Raw genomic sequence first — 22,594 nt, forward strand, 5'->3', positions numbered from 1 at the left:
CATCAACCTGGTGAAATATCCGGAACATATTTTGGATGGGGAAAGAAGGGCAGGATTCAGAAATAATATAATATGTTATGATCTTACTTGGGTTAAAAATATTTATGTATGCACAGATATAGTTTGAAAAGATATATAAAAAGGAATTCTCCCTGAGGAGTGGGACTACAGATGAACAGGAAAGGGTACTTGGACTTCCTGCTTCACATACCGCTATACTTTACACCGCATAAACTACATTTATAAACTGGCAGATAACTAAAATGACCTTGGGAATGTTGTTATCTACATAATCATGACAATCTTACATGAGATAGATAGGTACTAGATACAGAAACAAATTACAAAGCACTAAAAGGTTGATTACACAGGCGAAGCCACACATAAAAATTCAGATTATAAACCTAGGTTTTTCCATTCTTCACTTCACAATAACAAAAAAGATAAAAGTCTAAGGAACACAGCCCAGTGATGATGATGATGATGATACTGATGATACCAGTGATTGCCACTTAGTGATGACCTCTTAAATGCCAAGTGTTGTGCCAGATGGTTTATATATTTTATCTAATCCTCACAACAATCCTTTAAGCCTTTAAATGAGGGAGCTGGAGTTAAGAGAATATAAGTCCCTTGCCCAAAGTTGCAGTGTTAGTAAGTGGCAGAACCAGAATTAAAGTTGAGGATAGTCAGACTCTAAAGTTCATGTTCTTTTCCCTACAACAGCTAAATTGCCTCTCAATAAAATAGAAATAGAAGGAAACTTCAATAAAATACATATCTTGAAAGAAAATTTAATTTCTAATAGTAAAAAATGTGGTGTATCTGGATGAATAATATTTAATTTTATTTATAATAAGCATGGAAAACTCATCTTTATCACACAATTCTGCCTTAGCTCTCGCTGTTTCTACTTAAGCTTCACAGTAGCTCTTTCTAGTAATCTGTCCTCAAGACCAATGTATCAAGTAAAGATCTAAACGCAACATAAGTCACGTTTGCATCAGTAAAGGCCTCTCAACTGGAAAAAAAGAATTATCCTCCCCTGCAAGCATGTGAGATTAAATATTTACTCTCCTCATTCCTCCGTAACAGCTAATCCAAGCTTCATTACTGTCAAGCTTCTGAGTATTTACATAAATGATAGGTTTGTTATCACTTACAACTGAATTCAGCAGATTACATGCAAAATGTGCAAAGACGTGATTAAAAAATCTTTGATCTTATAATCAAAAGAGTAAGCAATATTAATTCATTTTGGCAAGTGCGATACATACACTTTATTGTAATACTATTTTGCCTTTGAGATTACCACACTACAATAATTATTATTCATTAATGAAGGTTTGTTGCTATGTAATTTCACTGTGGTTCTAGGCAATAACACCGTTTCTAGAGAATTAGTTAAATTTGGTGTGAAGTTATTTTATTAAATAGTCATATACTTTGTAAAACATAAATTTTACCATCACAGTATTTGATTGTATAAACTCATAGACAGAAATATCATGGAGAACTATGTAAATAGGAAGAGTGAATAATCTTTAGATGGAATAGTGAATGAACTTCATATTCAAAAGCCCACTATATTTCTGGTAATATTCATATTGTGAAGCTAAAAAAGAAAAAAACCTCCTAAATCTTATCGCTGCCCCACTCTAATAATGGAATAGATGTAAACATAAATAACTATAACACAAAGAAGGATACACATTAATGTTGCAATGAAAAAATAAGTGGTGTGCTAATTATTCCTGGAAGGATCCTAGAAAGACTTCATGGAAAAGATATCATTTGAATTAATCTTTGACAAATGGGCAGGACCAGATAGTAGTAGAAAAAAGGAGGGATGGAGCAGGATGTAAAAGGCATAGAGTCCTGAATGCCAGTCTAAATGGTGAATCTTGATTCTACAATAAATAGAAAGCTACAGGTTTTTAAGCAAAAAAGTAATACGATCAGAGCTATGAAAAGTACTCTGAGGGTACTATGAAGGGAACATAAGATTAGGAGAAAATTATGGGCCACAAAACCGGTGGTGAATCACTTGCTTGTCTGTCTGTCCCCACAGTAAGTTGTCATGGGCTCCTCCAGGCCAGACCCTATGTTTTCCACAACTTTATAATCCCCAAGCCACACATATTTAACAAGTGCCGCTGAATGGATGGATGAAAGGGAATGAGCTCTTACTATGGTGGTGGGGATGAAAAGAAATGAGAGACACTATAATTGATGAGGTAGCATCGTAAAGAGATGTGAACTGTTTGGATGTCGATGGTGAAGGAGACAAAGGAATAAAATCATTACTTAATTTACCCCGATAAAAATTTATTGAGTACTTACTATGTGCCAGAAGTGTGGTAGATGTTAAATATACAAATGTGAGTTAAAATCTGGGTCTTGCTATTAAAGAACTAGGGGTGACAGTTAAGTAAATAGATAAATAATAATATAGATAAATAAAATAATATGCAATAATATTGCATATATATATGCAATTATGTGCATACAAAGTTCACAAATAGTAAAGAAAGAAAGAATTTATTTTGTCTGGGGAGAGCAAAGGAAGACTCCATTGAAGAAAAGCTGGTTGAGTAGGGCTTAGAAGAATAAATAGACGTTTTCAGGGTTAGGAGGTGCAGGAGGTCATCTCACACAGAGGAATTAACATTTGTTAGTATATAGAGGTCTCAAAAAACTTTTCTAGTCTGTGTGCGTGTGTGTGTAAGTATTTTTGGTATAAGTAGTTTGGCATTACAAAAGCATAAATTGCAAGAGGGAACTGGGAACTAATGGGAAATGAGATTGGAGAGCTGAGTAGGGGATAAAGTCCTTGCATTGCAAGCTAAGGAGCAGGAATTTTATTCTGTGAGTGAATGGTAGGCAGTGAAAGCTTTTAAGCTGCATAGCAGCAGGTAGATCTACCTTTAGAAAAGGGCAGATGAGAAGCATGTTGATGAAAGCTTGGCCAATGGAAGGGTCAGAGCAGACGAGGAGGGGAGTGAGGAGAGGATGGTAATAGTAAAGAGACTATTACAAGTCAGATGAAAGAACAAAATCCTACTTTAAGACAGTGATTATAGACAAAGAAGAGATAGAACAAAACTCAAGAGATGTTTAGGTGATACAATTGAACAAATTCCGTGACATGGGATGTGAAATAGCTGATATCCAGCTTTTCAGCTTGAATCACTAGGTTGAGAGTGGTGCCACCAAATGAACATTCAGTTTGGGAAATGCAGAGCCTGAAGCATCTGAGCTACACTCACAGGAACGTTTCTAACAGGCAGTGAAATTTATGTCTACGACTTAGCGGAAATGTTAGCACTAGTATTCAAGTTACACATGTGAGAGGATGGGGACACTATTAACCACAATATGGAATACAGTTTAGACATATGCAACAATTTAGAACGAAAATTATAACTTTGGGCTTTTGTTTGTTGAGTTAGATCAGCTGATGGGATAACCATGTGGAGATGTCCATAAGGAGTTCAGAAGTATGGAATACTATGCAGCCTTTTAAGGGATTGGATGGCTCCACATGCAATGAGTAGGAAAGAAATTCATGATTTGTTATCAAGAAAAAATACAAGTTATAGAACAATATTTAATATGATCCAACTTTTGTAACAAAATATAAATGTAAATACACATATGCATGAATATATTTTATAAACATATATGTAAATACAAACACAGACACATACACATACATATACAGAAAAAATATATGGGAGGAAGGGAAGACAGCTAATCTTTCACTGGATAGTCCACTGTATTCTTTGTACTGTTACCATGGACATTCATTACTTCTGTTTTTTTTAAGTTCTTTTAGGGTTAAAAAAGAAAGCTGTGGGAAAAAATAAGATTGTCAAGTGAGAATATGGAGAAAGGAAAGAAGAGCAAAAGACAGGAACCTAAGAAATGCTCTAAGCACAAATATAATTTAAGAATCAGGGAGTGAAAAAAGGCGTGAAAGATAGCTGAGGGTTACCAGTCCAGAGAAGAGTGCTTAGCTAGTGTTGACGACTTGAAAAACAGTAACTGCTATTTCATCGAACATATTTAAATTTCTTTTTAAAAGGAATTAATGCTGTATACATTTTCGTATTTGAGTTGAAAATCAAGTATAATTTTGTTTACACTTACATTTGGTTACAAAGAATCACATTTGGGGTCTTTACAACTAATTTTTAATTCCAAAATTTGTCATTTTTCAGACAAAAACAGGAACCGGAAACAAGTGGCTGGGCAGGCTCTCTGTGGTGTGACGCACACTGCTGGCCCAGACAGCTAGAGATGTTGTCTTGGTTCTCATGAAATGCAGTCTTCTAACGTTGGATCAAACACCTTAATTGTTCAAAGTGACAGCAAGTGTTAGAACAAACCACAACAACTAAATCCGTTGGCAGTAATATAACTCCACCCAAAGGTCGATTCTAAAACACTACTTGAGAACGCTGCTATTGCAGGTACCGTAGACCTCTTTGGTATAGGAGTTTGACAATTTCCCTGCAAGTTGTTCACATCTTGACTACACACACATAGGCACACACACATGAGCACAATGAAAACAGCCATTTAAACAACTATTTGGTTATTCATTTGGGAATTATGCAAGACAAATTTTAGTCCCTAGACAATTTCCTTCCTTACAATCCATCAGAAACCTATCAACATTGTCACGTGGTTAGAAAATACATGTTAATTTTAATTTTTAAATGTTGATAACCTAAAAAAGGGCAAACCTATATGGATACGTCCCAGGGGAGATGGTAGATCAGGAAAGCAAAACATTTGTTCTAAATCTAACCATACATGATTTTAAGATTATCTGTGAAGCTAAATTTAGATTATTTACCATTTAGAATTATACAGAGTGCTGGTAGAATGTTAACTATATTTAACACAAAGTCATTCTATCAAATTTCCTTCCCCAAATAAAATGATCCTACTGTACAACCGTGAATTATAAGACTTAATAGAAAGTACAAGCTGTAGCCACAGCTCTTTTGGTGTGCATTTAACTATAAGACAATGTCCCCCTAAAATAAAAACTGTCTAAAATTCCCGGTGCACATCTTCTGTGGTAGTCTCACATATGGTTGGAGTTTGCAGCGTATAATTGTATCAAGAAATAAGGTCGGAAAAGATAGAGTAGGGCAGGTTATGAAAAGACTTGCATAAAACATTTAACGTTTTTGGCTTTTGTCAGGCACTAGATGTCATCTTTAAGCCTGTACCACCCTCTCCTCTGTTACTATTGAACCTGTGCATATTTCTTTCTTTCTTGGACAGGAAGATTGGCCCTGAGCTAACATCTGTGCCAATCTTCCTCTACTTTGTATGTGGGATGCCACTACAGCATGGTGACCAGCAGTACGTAGGTCTGCGCCCAGGGTCTGAACCCGCGAACCCTGGGCTGCTGAAGCAGAGCACGCAAACTCAATTACTACGCCACCAGGCGAACCCCTGAACCTGTGCGTATTTCTACTGACACATTTATTTTATTATTTTATAATTATCATTCATGGAACTATAGCTCCTTCCCAGATTATGAGCAACCTGAAGAGTAGGGAAAATGTCCTTGTTCTAAAATCTTTATATCCCAGAGCCTAGCATAGTGATTGAGTTCAGTAAGTGCCCAAAGGAATAAATGAATGCAAGAATGCATGCATGTGTGCATACATGTGGTATGTGTACACAAGGCTATGAAAAGTGGCTTTAAACACAGAGATATGTGCAGATAAAATTGTCAGGGTTGTATTCTGGACTGTCTCCTATGATTCTATTTTTCATTTTTTTTCTTAAAATTAGGCCAGTATTCATTTTGGTGTTGCTTTGAATAGCCCTCTCTAACTTTAGGCCTGACCCCAAAAGCAATGTGAACCATGAGGGCCAACACTGAGGCAAGGTCCAGGGGTCAAAGGCTAAAGTAGGGAAGTAGTCACTTGGAATAGCAGAGGAAGACAGAATAAACTCTGTAAGGATGAACACTGAGATTCACAAGTGAATGGACCAAAACCATTATTAGGTCTTTGAGGCAAGTCCTAGAGCTGAAGGCAGTTTGGATTCTAGGTATATGCAATAAGGTAAAAAAAATTGTGGCGATCAAGAGAAGAGGGCCTAGAACTTCAGATGTGATGAGGGCTACTTTCCTGAAGTTCCTCCCCTTTGGGTACAGCCACGTGGCTGGGGTAACAGGTGTGACAGGTCAGGATGCATAGGCACTCTCTCAGCTTGGTCTGGAGTTTCCTATGGTCTCATCTTCATCTATGGGTTTCATTCAGTGAAGCACGTTCCATTCGTTTATTAAACAAACATGTTTTGTTACCTACGGTAGACCAGGCAATAAATGAATGCAGTAGGGGAGAAAACACAACTGTGAATGAGCCCCAGTCCCTGCATTCAAGGAGCTCCCAGTCCAAAAGGAAAAACAGACATGAACAAATAAAGAGAGTAGGTAAACAGTGAGGGAAGTATGTACAAGTGCTATGGGAGCTCAAAGGACATGCCTGAGTCTACCTGGGGATGGTGATGGTTGGGATGGGAAGGTCTTGAGGAAAAATTCAATGAAACAGAGTCTGGAAGGCTGGAGTATAAGTTTAGCAGGCAAACTAGGAGGACAAGAGTGATTGAAGCAGGTAGAAAGATTAACCAATTAAAAATCAGCATATTAAAACTTGAGGTACATGAAAAGCAGGATATATTCAGAATTCAGGTAAGATGGGAAGAAGCTGTAGGATATATGACTGGAATTGCGTCAATGACCTAAACTTGATAGCCTACGGGACTTAAACTAAGCAAAACTAGAAGATAAATTAGATGGTGAGAAATACAGATGTCATGAATTTGAACCCAGACACTAGGGAGAATGGAAAGAAAGGCATACGTTTGAAAAGCAATTTGAAGGAAGAATTGACAGAGTTTGGTGATATGACTTCAAGTGTGAAACATAGGATAGTCATATATGAATCTTGGGTCTCTGGACTGGGTGGCTAGATTGGCTAGTGGTGCCTTTATCATGATTGGGAAAGAAGGAAAAGTAGCAGGTCTGGAAGAGATGAGTTTGTTTTTGGACATGTTGAGCTTGAGCTCAAATTCAGTACGTCCAAAATTAAACTCATGGACATGGAAAACAATATGAAGAGGACAACAGGTAGTTGAAAATATGGTTGGATCATGACCTGAATGAAATGTCCTTCTCTATTTCTGCCAAAATTGTGGAGCGTTCTTGGCTTTTGATTCTGACAAACCGGTGTCATTCATGACTTATTTACAAACGTTGATCGTATATTTTGCCCTTCAATGAGAACATGCACTTTCTTTTCTTGTTTAATGCCTAAGTCAAAATAAGAGTGTTTGGCTAAAGGAAGACTAATAATGTTCTGATCTCTATGTTTGCATAAAATCTATGCCTTTAACAAAATTCTAAAATCCAAAAAAAAAGAAAATGTGGAAACATACATTTCTACTTTTCCCTATATGACTGCAAAAGACATTCTTCTTTTTGGCTTCCCAGCATTCACATTGCCATCTTCCTTCTGGGGAATTAACAGTGTGTAGTGAAACATGAGAATTAAGACTTGGGCAGTCTAGCACATGAACTAGGTTAATCAGATGCTTTCTCAGGGGGTTTTGTATTTCATGAGCCATGCAAGGACAGGGGCACAGCGGCAGTATTGCGGTGGCGACCTGCTCAGGCCATACAGTGACAAAGCAGTAACTGTGGGACTGCTTCTGGCTTTCTGACACTAGTGACCTTTGGTTCCTGCCTATTTTTAAGGCTTCCATGCTCCAGGCTCCTTGATGGTTCTGTGAGCCTGACCTCCTCTCAATAAATTCCCTTTGCTTCAATTAGCCAATTAGTTTCTGCCACTTTTGATAAGAAACCTGGCTGAGCATTAAAATAAATTAAGTCATTCAACCAAAAAGAAAATACTAGATATTTATTTCCTAACTAAATCCCTGATTGAAATAAAGTAATGATTACTACTAAAGCCTTTGAATGTAGCCCAGAATCAGAAAAGATCTCAACAGTGAGTTCTTTTGAAAAAAGGACTCTGTTTTAGCTTATCTTTAATTCACAGCTAGACAGATTCCTTCCTGTCTGTCTGGTTATATGATCCTTATAGTAAGCATAGTTGAGCATAGGTAGGAGTTTTTTGTAAAACCTAAGTTGACTGAGGAGTAATTTCAGTAGGTTTTTTTTCATTTAGTTTTAAATTGTAAAAGACATTTTTCTGCAGTTAAGTATCTAAATAGGAAAGGGATATTATTCTTATTAATTTGGTAACATTTCTTGAGTGGTTATTGCGTGCAAAGCAAGGTGTTAGATGTTGAAAGTGTTTTCTCTTCCATCATTTTGCATTTTACAGCATTTAGCATATCGATGCTTGTAATAATAAGTTCCTGTCCTTATGGAGTTTACCTTCTAGTGAGAGATACATGGGGAAAAAAAGATTAAGACAAAACAGTAAGTCATAGTATGCACTATGAAGCACACTATGCAGCTGAGATGGTGACGCATCATGAGACTTACCTTAGATACAGTGGCCACAGAAGGCCTCCCAAGGATGAGGCTAATATGCTAAGACCTAGAGGATGAGAGGAGGCTGCTATACAGTGTGGAGAAGCTCATGCTGGTTTCATTATCACCCGTTGTTGGACTTTGGGCAATTTATTTAACCTTCTGTGTCTTTGTTTCCTCATCTGTAAAATGTAGAACACAATAGTACCTATTCCATACTACTGTTATGAGAATTAAATGTGTGCATATGTGGGGGGCTAGTTAGAACAGTGCCTGGCACACATCAAGAGCGAAATAAGTCCTAGTTATTCCTACTATTTGAAAAAGAGGAACAAGCATTTGCAAAAGCCCAAGGCAGGAAATTAATTAAACTGAAATAAGATTAGTGTGGCTAAAGGAGAGTGAGTAAAGAGGTGAGTGGCACAAGATGAGGCTGGAAACACACAGGGTCAGATCATGAAGAATTTAAGCAGGAGACTGACGTTATTGGACATATGTTGCACGATTATCACTTCACCTGCTAGGTGGAGAATGAATTGGAAGGGAGCAAGAGTAGAAGCCTAGTGACCAGCCAGGAGGGTGTTGTACAGTGGTCAGGGTGGGAGATGATGGTGGCTCAGACAGAGGTGGAAGGAGAGGAGAGCCGGAGAAGAGAGTGCTCTCAAGATATTTTTTGGAGATAGATTTAGTAGTATTTTTGAAATGACTGAGTTTGGGGAGAAGAGAAAACAGGGGGAAGATCAAGGCAGATTCAAATCTAGACCAACTAGTCAAAATATGGTAATCACTTACTGATACAAACTATTGATCAATGGAACAGATAAACAGCGCTAGGCTGCCACATACAGTTGTGAGGGATGTTCACTGCAGAAGAGTGCCTAGCTGACAAGCCACGTGAGAGCTGAAATCTTGCAGACACTTAGCTCACAAAGTCCTGTCCCCAGGTATGGAGCTACCTGCACTCGCAAGGAGTGACTTTTTCTGATTTCCACAAAGGAAGTACAGAGGCTAGAAGCAGTCTCACCCTTTAATTCTGGCTTGGGTAACTAGGTAAGTGGTCTTGCCACTGACAAAAATGGCAGCACTAGGATGGAGGTGAGACAAGTTTTAGAAGGAAAGAAATCAAGAGTTTGGGCCCTATTAAGTTTGAGATGACTCCCAGATACTAAGTTGAGATTTCAGATTGGTAGTTGGTTGCCTAATACTGATCTTCTATTTATCAGCCTTGTTATTTCCAATAATTTATCTGTAGATGCTTTTGAAATTTTGCTCAACACAATCATTATTCACAAATAATGGCAACTTTATTAACTCCTCTCCAATCTGTATACTTTTTTTCTTTCCTTACTGCACTTACTCAGGCTTCCAGAACAAGGCTGAATAAAAAGGGTGATGGTGATCATCCTTGCCGTATTCCAGGTCTTAAAGATAAAGCTTTGAGTGTATCTCCATTAAGTATAATGGCTAATTGTTTCTTTATAGAGACCCTCATCAGATTTGTGAATTTCCTTTCTCTACTAGTTAGCAAAGTTTTTTTTTTTTAAACCATAAAAGGATGTTAAATTTTTTCAAATGCTTTTTCTGCATCTGAGATAATCATGTTTTATTCCATAATTTTCCTTTCTTTCTCATAATTTTCATTTCTCATAATATCCTTGGATTTTGATGACAGGGTTTTGCTGGCCTCATGAAACAAGTTGTTCACTTTCTATTCTTTGGAACAGTTTGTATTAGAATAGGTTCATCTCTTCCTTAAATTTTTGATAGACGTCACTGATGAAGTTATCTGGACCTGGACTTTTCATTGTGGAAAGGATTTTGAATATGGATTCATTTTCTGTAATAGTTATAAGGCTATTTAGATTTTTCTGGGTTTTTTTTCTCTTTCATTACTTTTAGTAAATTATGTTTCCTTAGGAATTTGTCCATTCCATCTAAATTTTTGAATTTGACAAAGTTGTTCACATTAACAATAATGATGATGAAATATTCTTATTATCTCCTTAAAATTTGCATTTGTGGGGCCGGTCCCATGGCGCAGCGGTTAAGTGCGCATGTTCAGCTTGGGCGGCTGGGGTTTGCCAATTCGGATCCCGGGTGCAGACACAGCGCTGCTTGGCAAGCCATGCTGTGGTAGGCGCCCCACATATAAAGTAGAGGAAGATGGGCACGGATGTTAGCTCAGGGCCAGTCTTCCTCAGCAAAAAGAGGAGGATTGGCAGATGTTAGCTCAGGCTAATCTTCCTCAAAAAAAAAAAAAATTGAATTTGTTATTTGTGTCTTCTCTCTTTTCTTCTTGGTCAGTCTAGTGAGAGGTTTATCCCAAAGAACTAACTTTGGGAAGTGACTGCTAATGGTACAAGGTTTCTTTTTGGGGCGATGAAAATGTTCTGAAATTAAATATTGGTGATGGTTGTGCAACTCGGTGAATATACCACTGAATAGTACATGTTAAAAGAATGAATTTTATGTATTTGAATTATATATAATAAAGTTATTTTAAATATATATACTAACAAAATAACACATATATAAACAAAATAACATGACCTGTATAACCAGTATAACTATCAGTGAAGTTTATAATTTTTGCCTACATCAGGGCTTCCAGTAATATTGTTTGTCTTAGTTTTTGTACACTGTAATGTTCTTTACATCACATAGTTGTTGACAAATCAGCCACATTAATGATATTACTAAGAAGGTAAGAATCATCAACATATGACTTCTTTAAAACGTTCATATTTTGAATAACTAATAGTGTCCAGAGAATACTGGTGCATGTTCTACCCATAGAGACCAAACCAGTCTGGAAAGTAGGTCACAGAACACAATCCAATTCAAACTTGGCACTAGATGATGCAATGTTTTTTCTTCACATAATCACGATGTTCTAATCATTCCGTGAGTCTGACCTTTAAGTCAGTGGGTAGTCTATTATTACTTGGTAGCTGCTGAATCCAGAGTCAACATTTTGGAAGCTAAAGAATGCCCATCTTCTTTCAAAATCTTTTGGCTTACTAAAAGCTGAGCCTAGCTAAAAACTCCTGCCAACATTTAGATATTTCATGCATATGAACTAAACAAAAAACAGAGAATTAAAATTAGCAGAGGAGGAAAAAAACAGAGAAAAAATTTCTTTTCTAACATGTTAAACATATTAAAAACACATTAAATATATTAAGACAATTAAAAAGAAATTACCATGAGCCATATTATAGTCTCAAATTATAGACCAGATTTTCCTATTTCTCAAAATATGTTAGTCTTTCTATAGATAGTGGACCAAAAAAATTTAATCAAATTAGAAAACATAAATTTTAAAAATTCAAATGACAGAATATCTGTTCTGTCTACAGGCTAACAATAAAATATGTTCCCTGCTTCTCAAAGACACATAACCCAGACGTTTAAAGGGAAAAGGAAAAAAAATTGTCTATGGTTCTAATTTTAATACCTTTTGCAAAAGTGTGTGTTTGGCCTTTTTTGTATTTTGTAAGAATACAGTCAAGCATAGTTGCTCTAACAGAAGCAATTATTCATTTATACTAGCAATTTATAAAGTGTTCAAGTTAGTTTTTAATAAGTTGTCAGTTTTTCTAGGATCTTTATCACTTTTCTACCATACCCAAAATTTCTTTCTTACCAAAAAAAAAAAAAAAAAAATCTAAAAAATAAAATACCAAGGGACAATTAAAGGTATATATAAGAACATTTTTTAAAAAAATTTTTTTAAAACGATTGGCACCTGAGCTAACATCTGTTGCCAATCTTCTTCTTTTATTTTTCCTTTTCTTCTCCCCAAAGCCCCCCAGTACATAGTCGTATATTCTAGTTGTACGTCCTTCTGGTTCTGCTATGTGGGATGCCGCCTCAGCATGGCTTGATGAGTGGTGCTAGGTCTGCGCCCAGGATCCCAACTGGTGAACCCCTGGGCCGCCAAAGCAGAGCACAGGAACTCAAAACCATTCAGCCACGGGCTGGCCCCTATAAGAACCTTTAAGAAAGGTGATTGAAGTCTTGACTCTTAATGCTAAACTAATATAATTGCCCCTTTACTGAGGAATACATAGCTTCTATATAGCGATTTATTTGGTACAATAATAAGTTGCCTCTGGAAAACTAGGACACAACTCTAAAATGGTCTCCAAGGACTACAGAGATCTTAGCAATTTAACACCTTCTGTCTAAGAGAATGAGAAGAATTAAGTGCAAATGACTTAATATGCAGGTGCATATCGAGGCATGGAAACCAAATGACAAATGCAATTTTAGACTGATCAATCCACGTTCTTTAAATAACCTGTGCTGTGAGAGGTTAAAATACTGTGAGAAAATGGAAGTGTGAAAAATGGTTTACTAAATATTCTTTCTTGAACCTCAAGGCATCCAAGCATTCATGCATTCAATGACGCATAAAAAGCTTCAAAATCATACCCAAGAGAAAACCTGGTGACTCATAACCAAGAAGGGATTTATGTATCTATTTTATAAAAACATTCCTTCAAAATAGTATGAAAACATGAACAAATCAATAGAATAATGGGTTTTGGGTATGAACAGGCAATTCACCGAAGAAGTACAAATACCTAATAAACATGAAAGGATGCTGAACTTCACCAACTAAAAATATAAGTTAAAATAAACATGATATTTTTTCAGATCAGATTAGAAAAATTAAAAAGACTGATATCAACAACCGTGGGATAGGTACAGGGTGTGGGGAAATGAGCTCTCTATTATATTGTTGGTGGCAGTATAAATTTGTACAAACTTTTGAAGGATAATGTAGTTTTTCCTATTAAAAACTGAAAAGTACATATCCTATTACCTAGTAATCTCACTTCGAGGAATCCATCCTGTGGGCACAGTTCCATGAGAATGTAAAAATAAAGTAGAGGACGGTCATTACAGCATTGTTAGTCACAGCAAAAATTTACTAACAACTTAAAAATCTACTGATAAGTGAACAGTTAAATGAATGAAAGTATAGACAGAAAAACCACTGCAGCCATTAAAAAGGGAGCATTGATAGACAGTTCCAATGCACTGGCAACGTTCTTTTTCTTAACCTGAGTAGTGGATGAATGGATGTTCATTATGCATTTATTTATTTATATATAATGTACATGTTTTTACATGCTTTCAGATTTTCACCAAAAAAATGAAAAAAAAAGAATGAGGATAAATCTATATGAATTAATATAGTAAGATGCATGTGATATATTAAGGAAAAACATAACAGACCACAGACCATTATGAATGGTATAATTCCAATTTTATGGGAAAAAAGTACTGTGTGAGCATATATATATATGGACATGTTTGTATGCTTAGATAGTATATAAAAAACCAACGGGGATATGCAGCAAACGTCTGGAAAATGGCATTGTAAGGATGCTTATGGGAGGAATGGAGTGGCATTGGAGAGATTTCATGCCTTTTCTAAACTATATTTTTGATGGTATATATATATTTACCTTTGTGTGTGTTTCAATTGACAAAAAAAAAAAAAAGCTTGCCAAGGATGTTGAACAAGCAAAACAAATTTAAAGAGACTGAATTTGAACACGTTCCAATAAATATTTATCCAGTAACAGAAACTGAATTATACAGTTAATCAACAATAATCATGTATTTGTTGAGCAAATAATAAAGGACTGTCCTGTGTACGCGGTAAGGGATAGTTTATAGAAAAGTTTAAGACACTGTGGTTATACTTACGTTTATGACATTGTAGTTAGAGAAATAAAATTATTTTACCAACTATAGCTGATCCATTTTTTATATAAAATTTGTGGTAATAATCTGTATTCAACTGGAAATCATAATACATTGAAATTTTTTCCCAAATAGTAATAAAAGCAGACACTTATTCAGTGCTAATTAAGTTCTAAGCACAATTCTAAGTGTTTTATATGTATTAATGCATTTAATTATTACAACCAATTATTATAATCATGTCTATTTTACATATGTGGAGAATGAGATACAGAGAGGTTAAGTAACTTGACAAAGGTCACACAGCTTGCAAGTAGTGAGGCCAGGATTCAAACCCAGGCACTTTGATTCTGATATTTCCATCATTGTATACTGTCAAAGAATTTCAAGTAAAACCTAACATTCACTATTAAATGATGTGTTGTAATATTAAAGTATGTTTTGTGTCTACCTCCAAAGGCACATGAAAACATTTTTGAAAAATCCAGAACTTTGTAAAATATAAAATATTATGATTGCAAAACTTTTGTTATTGCCTCCCTCCCCATAACTCAAAGATTTTTTTACAGTGAATTACACCAAACAGTATACTTATCAAGACAAAGTTCTTTTTTCACGGAAATAGCATATAATAGCATATAATTTTGAGAAAATGGTCAGAATTAACTGTTTCTTATTTACTTACACAGACTAACATGAGTTGCCCTGGCAATTATGTTCATACATTCCAATACCAAGGAACTATAGGGCAAGTTAAATTATGATTTATTTATTAAGATTTATTCTGTGTTAACAGATAAAACTTTGAGAGAAAATGAGACTACGTAGTCCTTTTTTTCCAGCAAATTAAAATTCAGTTTAGAAGATGCAACACATTTAAAAAAATTCTAAAGAATAATAACAACATTGCACATAAGGAAAGATTAGAATGAGATATCTAAGAGATATATCACAGTTCAGAGAAGGCAGAAACTATTAGAATATGAAATAATTGCAGGAATTTTTATGCCTAATGTGGAACTGAAATTGAATCTGCAAGGGAGTGAAAGAATCAAGGAATTATAAGAGGGTACTTTACTTTTTGTTTTTAATAAATAAAATAAAAATAATTATGACATTATTTTATCTTTCTTAGGATTGCTGAAAAATCACTATAATTATGGAAATACATTTTGAAAAAGTATCTTATAATAGTCAGTAAAAAGGATACTGGTCTTTTTAAAGTAATCATGTGATAAGGTTTAAAAACACTGTTCTTCCTTTTCTTTAATCCAAGCCAATTAAATGATGAGACTCCCTTACTTTGCAATCTTTCACTCAGTAATTACTAGTAATTAATTATTGCTTCTCTGACTTTAGTTCGACAAGCCCACACAAATTACTAGTTATCAAACATACATGCTACTAATAAGGAATGTAGAGGCCATCGATTGGGCAACAGTTATCTAGTAACACTCAGGACTTCTTACTTTCACTTCACAGCTTCACCCTACTCAGATTATCATGGCAGGGAAATAGGAAAGTGAAAACACTAAGAATTGGACTCTCAAATGAATACTGGGATATAGAAAAACAGCAGGGGTCTACAGTGAATTTCATGTCCCATTTCCTTAAAATGAAATGTTTATACCAAGAAAAGTCATTTAAGTAAAATATTTCATGCTGCAGTACGGGAAAATGAAGTTGCATAAGAATTGACTATTAAGGAAAGTTCAAGTTAGAGACAACTTTAATGATGGAAATGCAAGGAAGTGGTTTCAGAATATTTCCTTTAGAAAAAATAGTCGAGAAACTAATTTTATTATCCTTAATAAGCTCCCAGGGCCTTATCTATGCCTACCCAGAAATCCTCTATAAACACTTAAATTTACAGAGATTCTTAAAAGAACTCCCACCCTTCCCCCTACATGGGAGGAAAAGAGTGGGTGTATGTCATACTGTGGGGAGGAGAGGGTAGCACAGGGCAGTAGGTAAATATAAGTGCCAATAAACTGAGAACTTGCCCCAAAATAAATGCCTGGCAGAAATCCAAACTTTCAGTCATCAACATTCAGTCCCTATTCCACACAAGCAAAAGGGAACAAAATACACAATAAGAAAAGCAGACAAATTAAAAGAGAAACTATCAGAGAGCCCCAAAATGGTTTCTTTTTAAAGTGGGTTAGAGAAGAGGTCAAGGTCAGGATACGTTTACATATAGAGTATCCTTTTGATGATCTAAGGCTACAGCAAAAGCAATACAGAGCAGCAACCTAAACAATTACAGAGGAAGTGGAGGAAAATATTGTTTTCTAAAGTTGTCCATATTTGGGTTCCTCAGGAAACTGAATAATACTGAAATTTGAGTGCAGTGGGACATGAACCCAAATGTAAATTGCACACTAAAAATTTCAGCTTGAACTAGTGAGGACACTCAAATCAGCTCTTGGGTTTTTTCTGCATGTGGCTTTTTCAATTAGGCTTACATTGTTTCAGTCAATGAATGGACTGCCTGAGATTTTGAGGTTTGGAAATGATACATCATTATCCATCTGGTGGGTCAAGAGTATAGGTAACAATTAATACCACTGTTTCCTTGGACCCAGAGAGCACCCTAATTCAGATATATTCTTTCTCTACCCTTTCTTCCAATATCTCCTCCTTCCCAGAGCGAGAGAGAAACATTACTTTACTTAATAAACAATAGAATCTTCTTTGGTTTTCATGTTCTTCTCTCAATCGTGCAAACGTGGGCGTGAAAAGGACATCCTGTAGTCTACAATGGAGATGGAAAAAACTGTCCGACTTGGTTAATAAAATGTAAAATAATATACCCTGTGATGAGGTGTACGACAATTGGTGAGCAATGTGATAAAAAGCATAAAGAACTGGAACCCAGGAAACTAGTCCACTGTCTAGTTTTGCTACCTCGTGCAGATGACACTTTCTGGGTCTCGGTTTTGTCCTTTATTAACCCACTTTAAGAGTGGTTGTGAGAACTAGATGAGATTAATATCTCGAAACAAATACAGAACTGGACAAAAGCAGGCTATTTTTGACTTTGTGTTCCATCTTTTTACTTGTCAGCATGTAAATGCAGTCTCTTATGAAGAGCATTGGACGTAGAATCTGAATTGAAACTTCTCCGGCCTTATTTTCTTTACCTGTAAAAAGGGAGTAACGCCTCATATGGTTTCTTTGGTAAAATGCTATTGGTAGGAGCTAGTTATTTGTGGCAAGTAACCAAGATTACAGAACTTTCTTAGAAATTTCAGATTCAATATCTGTATTAGCTAAGATTAGGTTGGCAGCAAATGACGGAAACAGTTTAATAAAGATGAAAGTTTATTTTTCTCAAAAAAATGTCCAGGAAGTGGTTCATGGCTGCCACAGTGCCCCACATTGCCAGGAACCCAGGAGCTATTCATCTGGTTTTTTTTGGTGAGGAAGATTGTCCCTGAGCTAACATCTGTGCCAATCTTCCTCTATTTTGCATGTGGGATGCCACCACAGCATGGTTTGATGAGTGGTATGTAGGTCTGTGACCCAGACCTGAACCCGTGAACCCTGTGCTGCAGAAGTGGAGTGTGCAAACTTAACCACTATGCCACCAAGTGGACCCCTGCGATCTATTCACGTTAATGTTTTGTCGTGCAAGTCTTCGGTTTCACAGAAAGGGTCAGAGGACAAGAGTGAAGGGGCACACACCTGAGGAATGTTCATGAAACCTGCCACAAGACACTTCCACTTGCATACTATTGGCCATGCCTGGTTGCAAGCTAGAAATCCAGCATCCATTGCCAATCGTCACAACTCTGAGATCTTACCACCATGGAAACATCTACCGTGGGATAACTAGTAGTCTCTACTATTTATCCTTTAATTTAATGTAATTATTTTGGTTTAGAAACTTATTCTTCTTGAATGGGTAGAAAGAGAATGGACTAAGAAATATGTCAGAAAAGTGAAATAAAGCTGCTTTGTGAATGCTTATCATCTCTTTAATTTTGAAAATTAGTAAGCTCCATAACTTAAAAGATTTAAAATACGATTATTTTTCTCACTATGTAGTTATTATCCCTAAACTCTTGAATATCTAAAATGCTTATTTCTCTGTCATCACATTGACCTAAAAATGCTAAACAAAACTGAAAATAATGTATCATAAATAACAAGAATTTGAAAATTCCTATAGCATATAAAAGAACCACAAAGGTAAGGCAGTATGAATATGCGGCAATTGCATAGGCTTTGTAAAGAAAGTCTTGGGATTGAAATCCATCATTCACTCATTCATTCATTCATTTATTCATAGCATCTATTGCTGTTATGTGTATATGTTTCAGGCAGTGTATGTTCGGTGTGGAATTTGCAATCTATTTAGGGAAACAGGAACAAGACCTACAAATTTACAAGTAAAAATTTAAACTATAAATGTGATGAGTAATTCCAAAGTGGAGTATAGGGTACTACGAACACCTAAAAGTAAGACCTAGCAATTAAGAATAAGGAGAATTTATATTTTCTGGTTGAAAGATGTTCTACACTTAGATACACTACTAAGTGAAAAAAAAAAAAGGAAATTGCAAAATAGTATGTGCAGTATGATTCACTTTCACTTAAAAGGCTGCACCCAAAAATTGTAACAAATTATTACATGTAAATAAATCCATAGAAAAACTTGTAGAAATATACTCTGAACTATCAACAGAAGTTATCTCTGGCATTTTTGTTAAATACTTTTATAGTAATTTAATTGTTTGCAATGAGCATGTATTACTTTTGTGGTCAGAAACAAAAATGCACTTAAAAACCAAAATTTACAGGGCTGGCCCCCTGGCATAGTTGTTAAATTCAGCACATTCCACTTCAGCAGCTCAGGTTTGCGGGCTTGGATCCCAGGCATGGACCTATACCACTTGTCAGCCACTTTGGGGCAGCGACTCACATATAAAGTAGAGAAACACTGGCACAGATGTGAGCTCAAGGCTAATCTTCCTCAAGTAAAAAACGAAGAAGATTGGCAACAGATGTTAGCTTAGGGCTAATGTTCCTCAGCAAAAAACCAAAAAACCAAAAAATTTAGGAATGTAAAACTGACTGCAACATCAGTCTGGCACCTGGACATCAACATGCATCCAGTAAATGCTGAGTGAAAGCTTTTATTACACTGGTAGAAAAAAGTATTAACCAAAAAAAAAAAAAAAGATATATATAACAAATATTCTTCAATAAAACAGAGAATGTTTTAAAAATACATTAACTAGTTTATTTCTTTTATAGTACACAAATTCAAGATTTGGTATCCATCATTAAAGACAACTATACTTTTCCATTTACAAAACAGGGAGAATAAATCCTGATTCCCTTTAGTTTTCAGGAATACTGAAGGAATTAAAGTAAAGATGATTTTGGCTCTCTCAAGATAAAAATACACACATTGAGTATTTATTATGAACAACACACTGTGCTTAATGCTTTTGGGAAAATCTCAATAATCGTTTATTAACTTAACAAATATATCCTGGGTCCCTACTCTGCTGGGCTCTGTGCAGTGCTCCAGGAATTCCAAAATGAAAAGGACGTAGACTCTGCTTTCAAAATACTGGTGATTTAGTGATAGAGACAGATACATAAATAACTTCCTAAATGTCCTACTAGATAAATCAAATAACCATAGGTAATTTTCAGATCCAGACATAACTCTAACATGCTAGCACATACACATTCTTCTCTGGAGTGTCAGAGAGTTACCCCCTTTACAATCAGGGAAACTGAGGGCCAAGAGTTTGAATGGCTTCCCCTGTGCAAAAACACGAGATACAGAAAAATAAATTTGAGCTGAGGGGACAAGAAAAAGGGAAAAGACAAATTTTTTCCCAAATATCTACCATTCTTACAAAGTTTGTGGCTCTTCTAAAAAAAGTCATTTTCTAGACTTTATGTAATGATCCTGAATTTTGAAAGGGTTTAGCTGCTGACAATGTAAACTATTATAGAAAAGTCCTCACATCTCAAAAAAGTTCTGTTTTTTGCTTTTTGTCAGTTTTTCTAGTAGTGACTGTGGGAACAGAAGCCTCAGATCCATAGTGATAAGATGGAGTGGTTATTTTTCTTTCTTGTCAGTCAGCATGGGCATTTATATTGAGACCTCACTCATAAGCATTTTCATTATCAGTGTAAGGAAACTCCTTTGTAATGGTGTCTGGTGATAGAACTAGCCCTCACTGAGACATTCACTCATTCATCCAGCCAACACTTTTCTATCACCAAATAATATATATATATAATATGCCAAATAATTGCTGGGCACTGAACAGAAAGAAATGAGGAAGGCATAGTCCAGGCCCTTGAATTCACACAGAAGCTTATTGTATAGGCAACAGATTTCCTATAACCTGGCATTCTGTGGTTAATAGAATTGAACGTATATCATTAACCATAGAGTCTTCATTTCTTCATTCATTTAGTAAATATATACTGAGCTCCTTCTAAGGACCAAGAACTGTGCTACACATTAAACAGTGTGTAAAATCAGACCCGGCCTCCATTCTAAAAGAGTACCTAGTCTAGTGGGGACAGAGTGAGGCAGAAATTGTTAGTTTCCTGAATAATTTCCATTCTCCTTTCTTTCTAAAAGCAGCCTGCTTCTTGTCTTGGGAGCACTATGTCCAGGCCCAGATAATGGATCATGATTAGTCTAAGGCCATGATTCTCAAACTGTGTGCCCTGTATCCAAGGGTGCCAAAGTAAACTCACTGGGGGGCCATGGCATATTTTAATTTTCAAGGGAAACACAGTGGGGCTCAACATCCGTTGGACAGCATGCAAACTACTAGTTTAGGGTACATTCGATGTCTACATTCCTTTAGACCACACTGTATCATTGCAAAGCTGGATTTTCAGTGATTGCTGTGATTAACAAACCAACAAACCAACATGGATGGCATGAAAAGCACACAGAACCAGAAATGGAATTGTCCAATCTGATTTCAAGTAGAGTGCACAACAGGTGTACACATCCTGCTAGTAATACGTGGTTATGTAAAAATGAGACAGGTATTACTTTCTTTCAGTTTATGTGTGTAATTTTTTCAAATGCCTACTAAGTTGTAAATGGATGTCTTATGTATTTCTTTTGGCACCATAAAAACTTAGTGAGACCGCAAGGGAGCTGTGAACCAAGAAAACGATCTGGAAACTTTGGTCAGAGCCAATCATGTCAATCCTGTCTCCTGCTTCCCCAGCTTTCCTGCACCTAGACCATATGACCCAATTCTGGCCTAAGCAGAAATCTGCTGAGGGGTGAAGGGGGAAGTTAGGTATTGAGAGAGCATTTGCTTTCCTGATAAAAGGGGACAAATGGCAAAGACTGTTAGTTATCCTTCAAAAGTCTAATTCCTTTAGTAATAAAATCCTACAAGTTTCAGCTACAGACCACAGATTTCAGCTTCCTTTCTAGCTACCTGTGACCAACTGACTAAGCCCTGGCCAAAAGCACATGAGCAGAAGCGATACCTGCAAATTCTGGATCATACTCTGAAAAGGAATGGGCTTGCCTTCTACATCTTTCCCCTTTCTTGCTGAAGCCCAGAGAATTTAAATGATTAGCCTCAAATATACATAGATAATATCAATAAAACTGAGATAAGAATATTAGCCTCCTTATTTCTAATCTACTGCTCTTTCTATGTGCTACACTCATTGAGGTCTTGGAAATCTCTGCTATAATTCTATGTCCTATATTTGATCTGTTAATATGATAAAGTCTCCTTGATATGATGCCATAATATTTATTCAAAATAACAGGATAAATTCACATTATTACAATGCATAGACCACAGCATTTGGTTAATAAGCAATATTTAGTTAGTGGGTCAACTGAGTTTCTTAACCTACATAGCAAAGGACCAGACCTTAACTGGTGGTAGGTTCCCTCTCCAAGGTGCAGGTTACGTGAGACTTGGACAGTTACTGTGACTACAAATAGCAGAGAGGCAGAGCTTTAGCGATAGCTTTGTGAAAGAGGGTTTTTCTTAATCAGGGGTGAGAATACGAAAAAGGGATTGTCTTTTATGCTGCAGGATGCAGGGAGTTCTAGTTCTACTTTTTGTAAAGTAGCTGAAATAAATATGACATACAAAGACAAAGACAAATGGACACTTAAGGACAGACATGAATCACAAGATTATAAAATAGCAAAAGAACTCATAAAAAGATTAGCAAGGACAGAGACATCACATCTGAGACAGTTGACTTTGTAACTAAGCTGTTGGGAGTTTTATAAGAAAACATATACAGGGATTTCAAAACACAAAATTTTACTTCTTTAAAAACATATAACAACATTTCTTCTACCAT

General features: G+C 36.0%; 1 long non-coding RNA gene across 1 annotated transcript in view; it reads right to left on the minus strand.

Annotated features, from left to right (window-relative positions):
• LOC103550055 (uncharacterized) overlaps window positions 1–22,594 on the minus strand; it is a 113,457-nt gene that overhangs the window by 29,978 nt on the left and 60,885 nt on the right. The window lies entirely within an intron of this gene.

The sequence above is a fragment of the Equus przewalskii genome, chromosome 24 (assembly GCF_037783145.1).
Source record: "Equus przewalskii isolate Varuska chromosome 24, EquPr2, whole genome shotgun sequence".
In the NCBI taxonomy this organism is placed as follows: domain Eukaryota; kingdom Metazoa; phylum Chordata; class Mammalia; order Perissodactyla; family Equidae; genus Equus; species Equus przewalskii.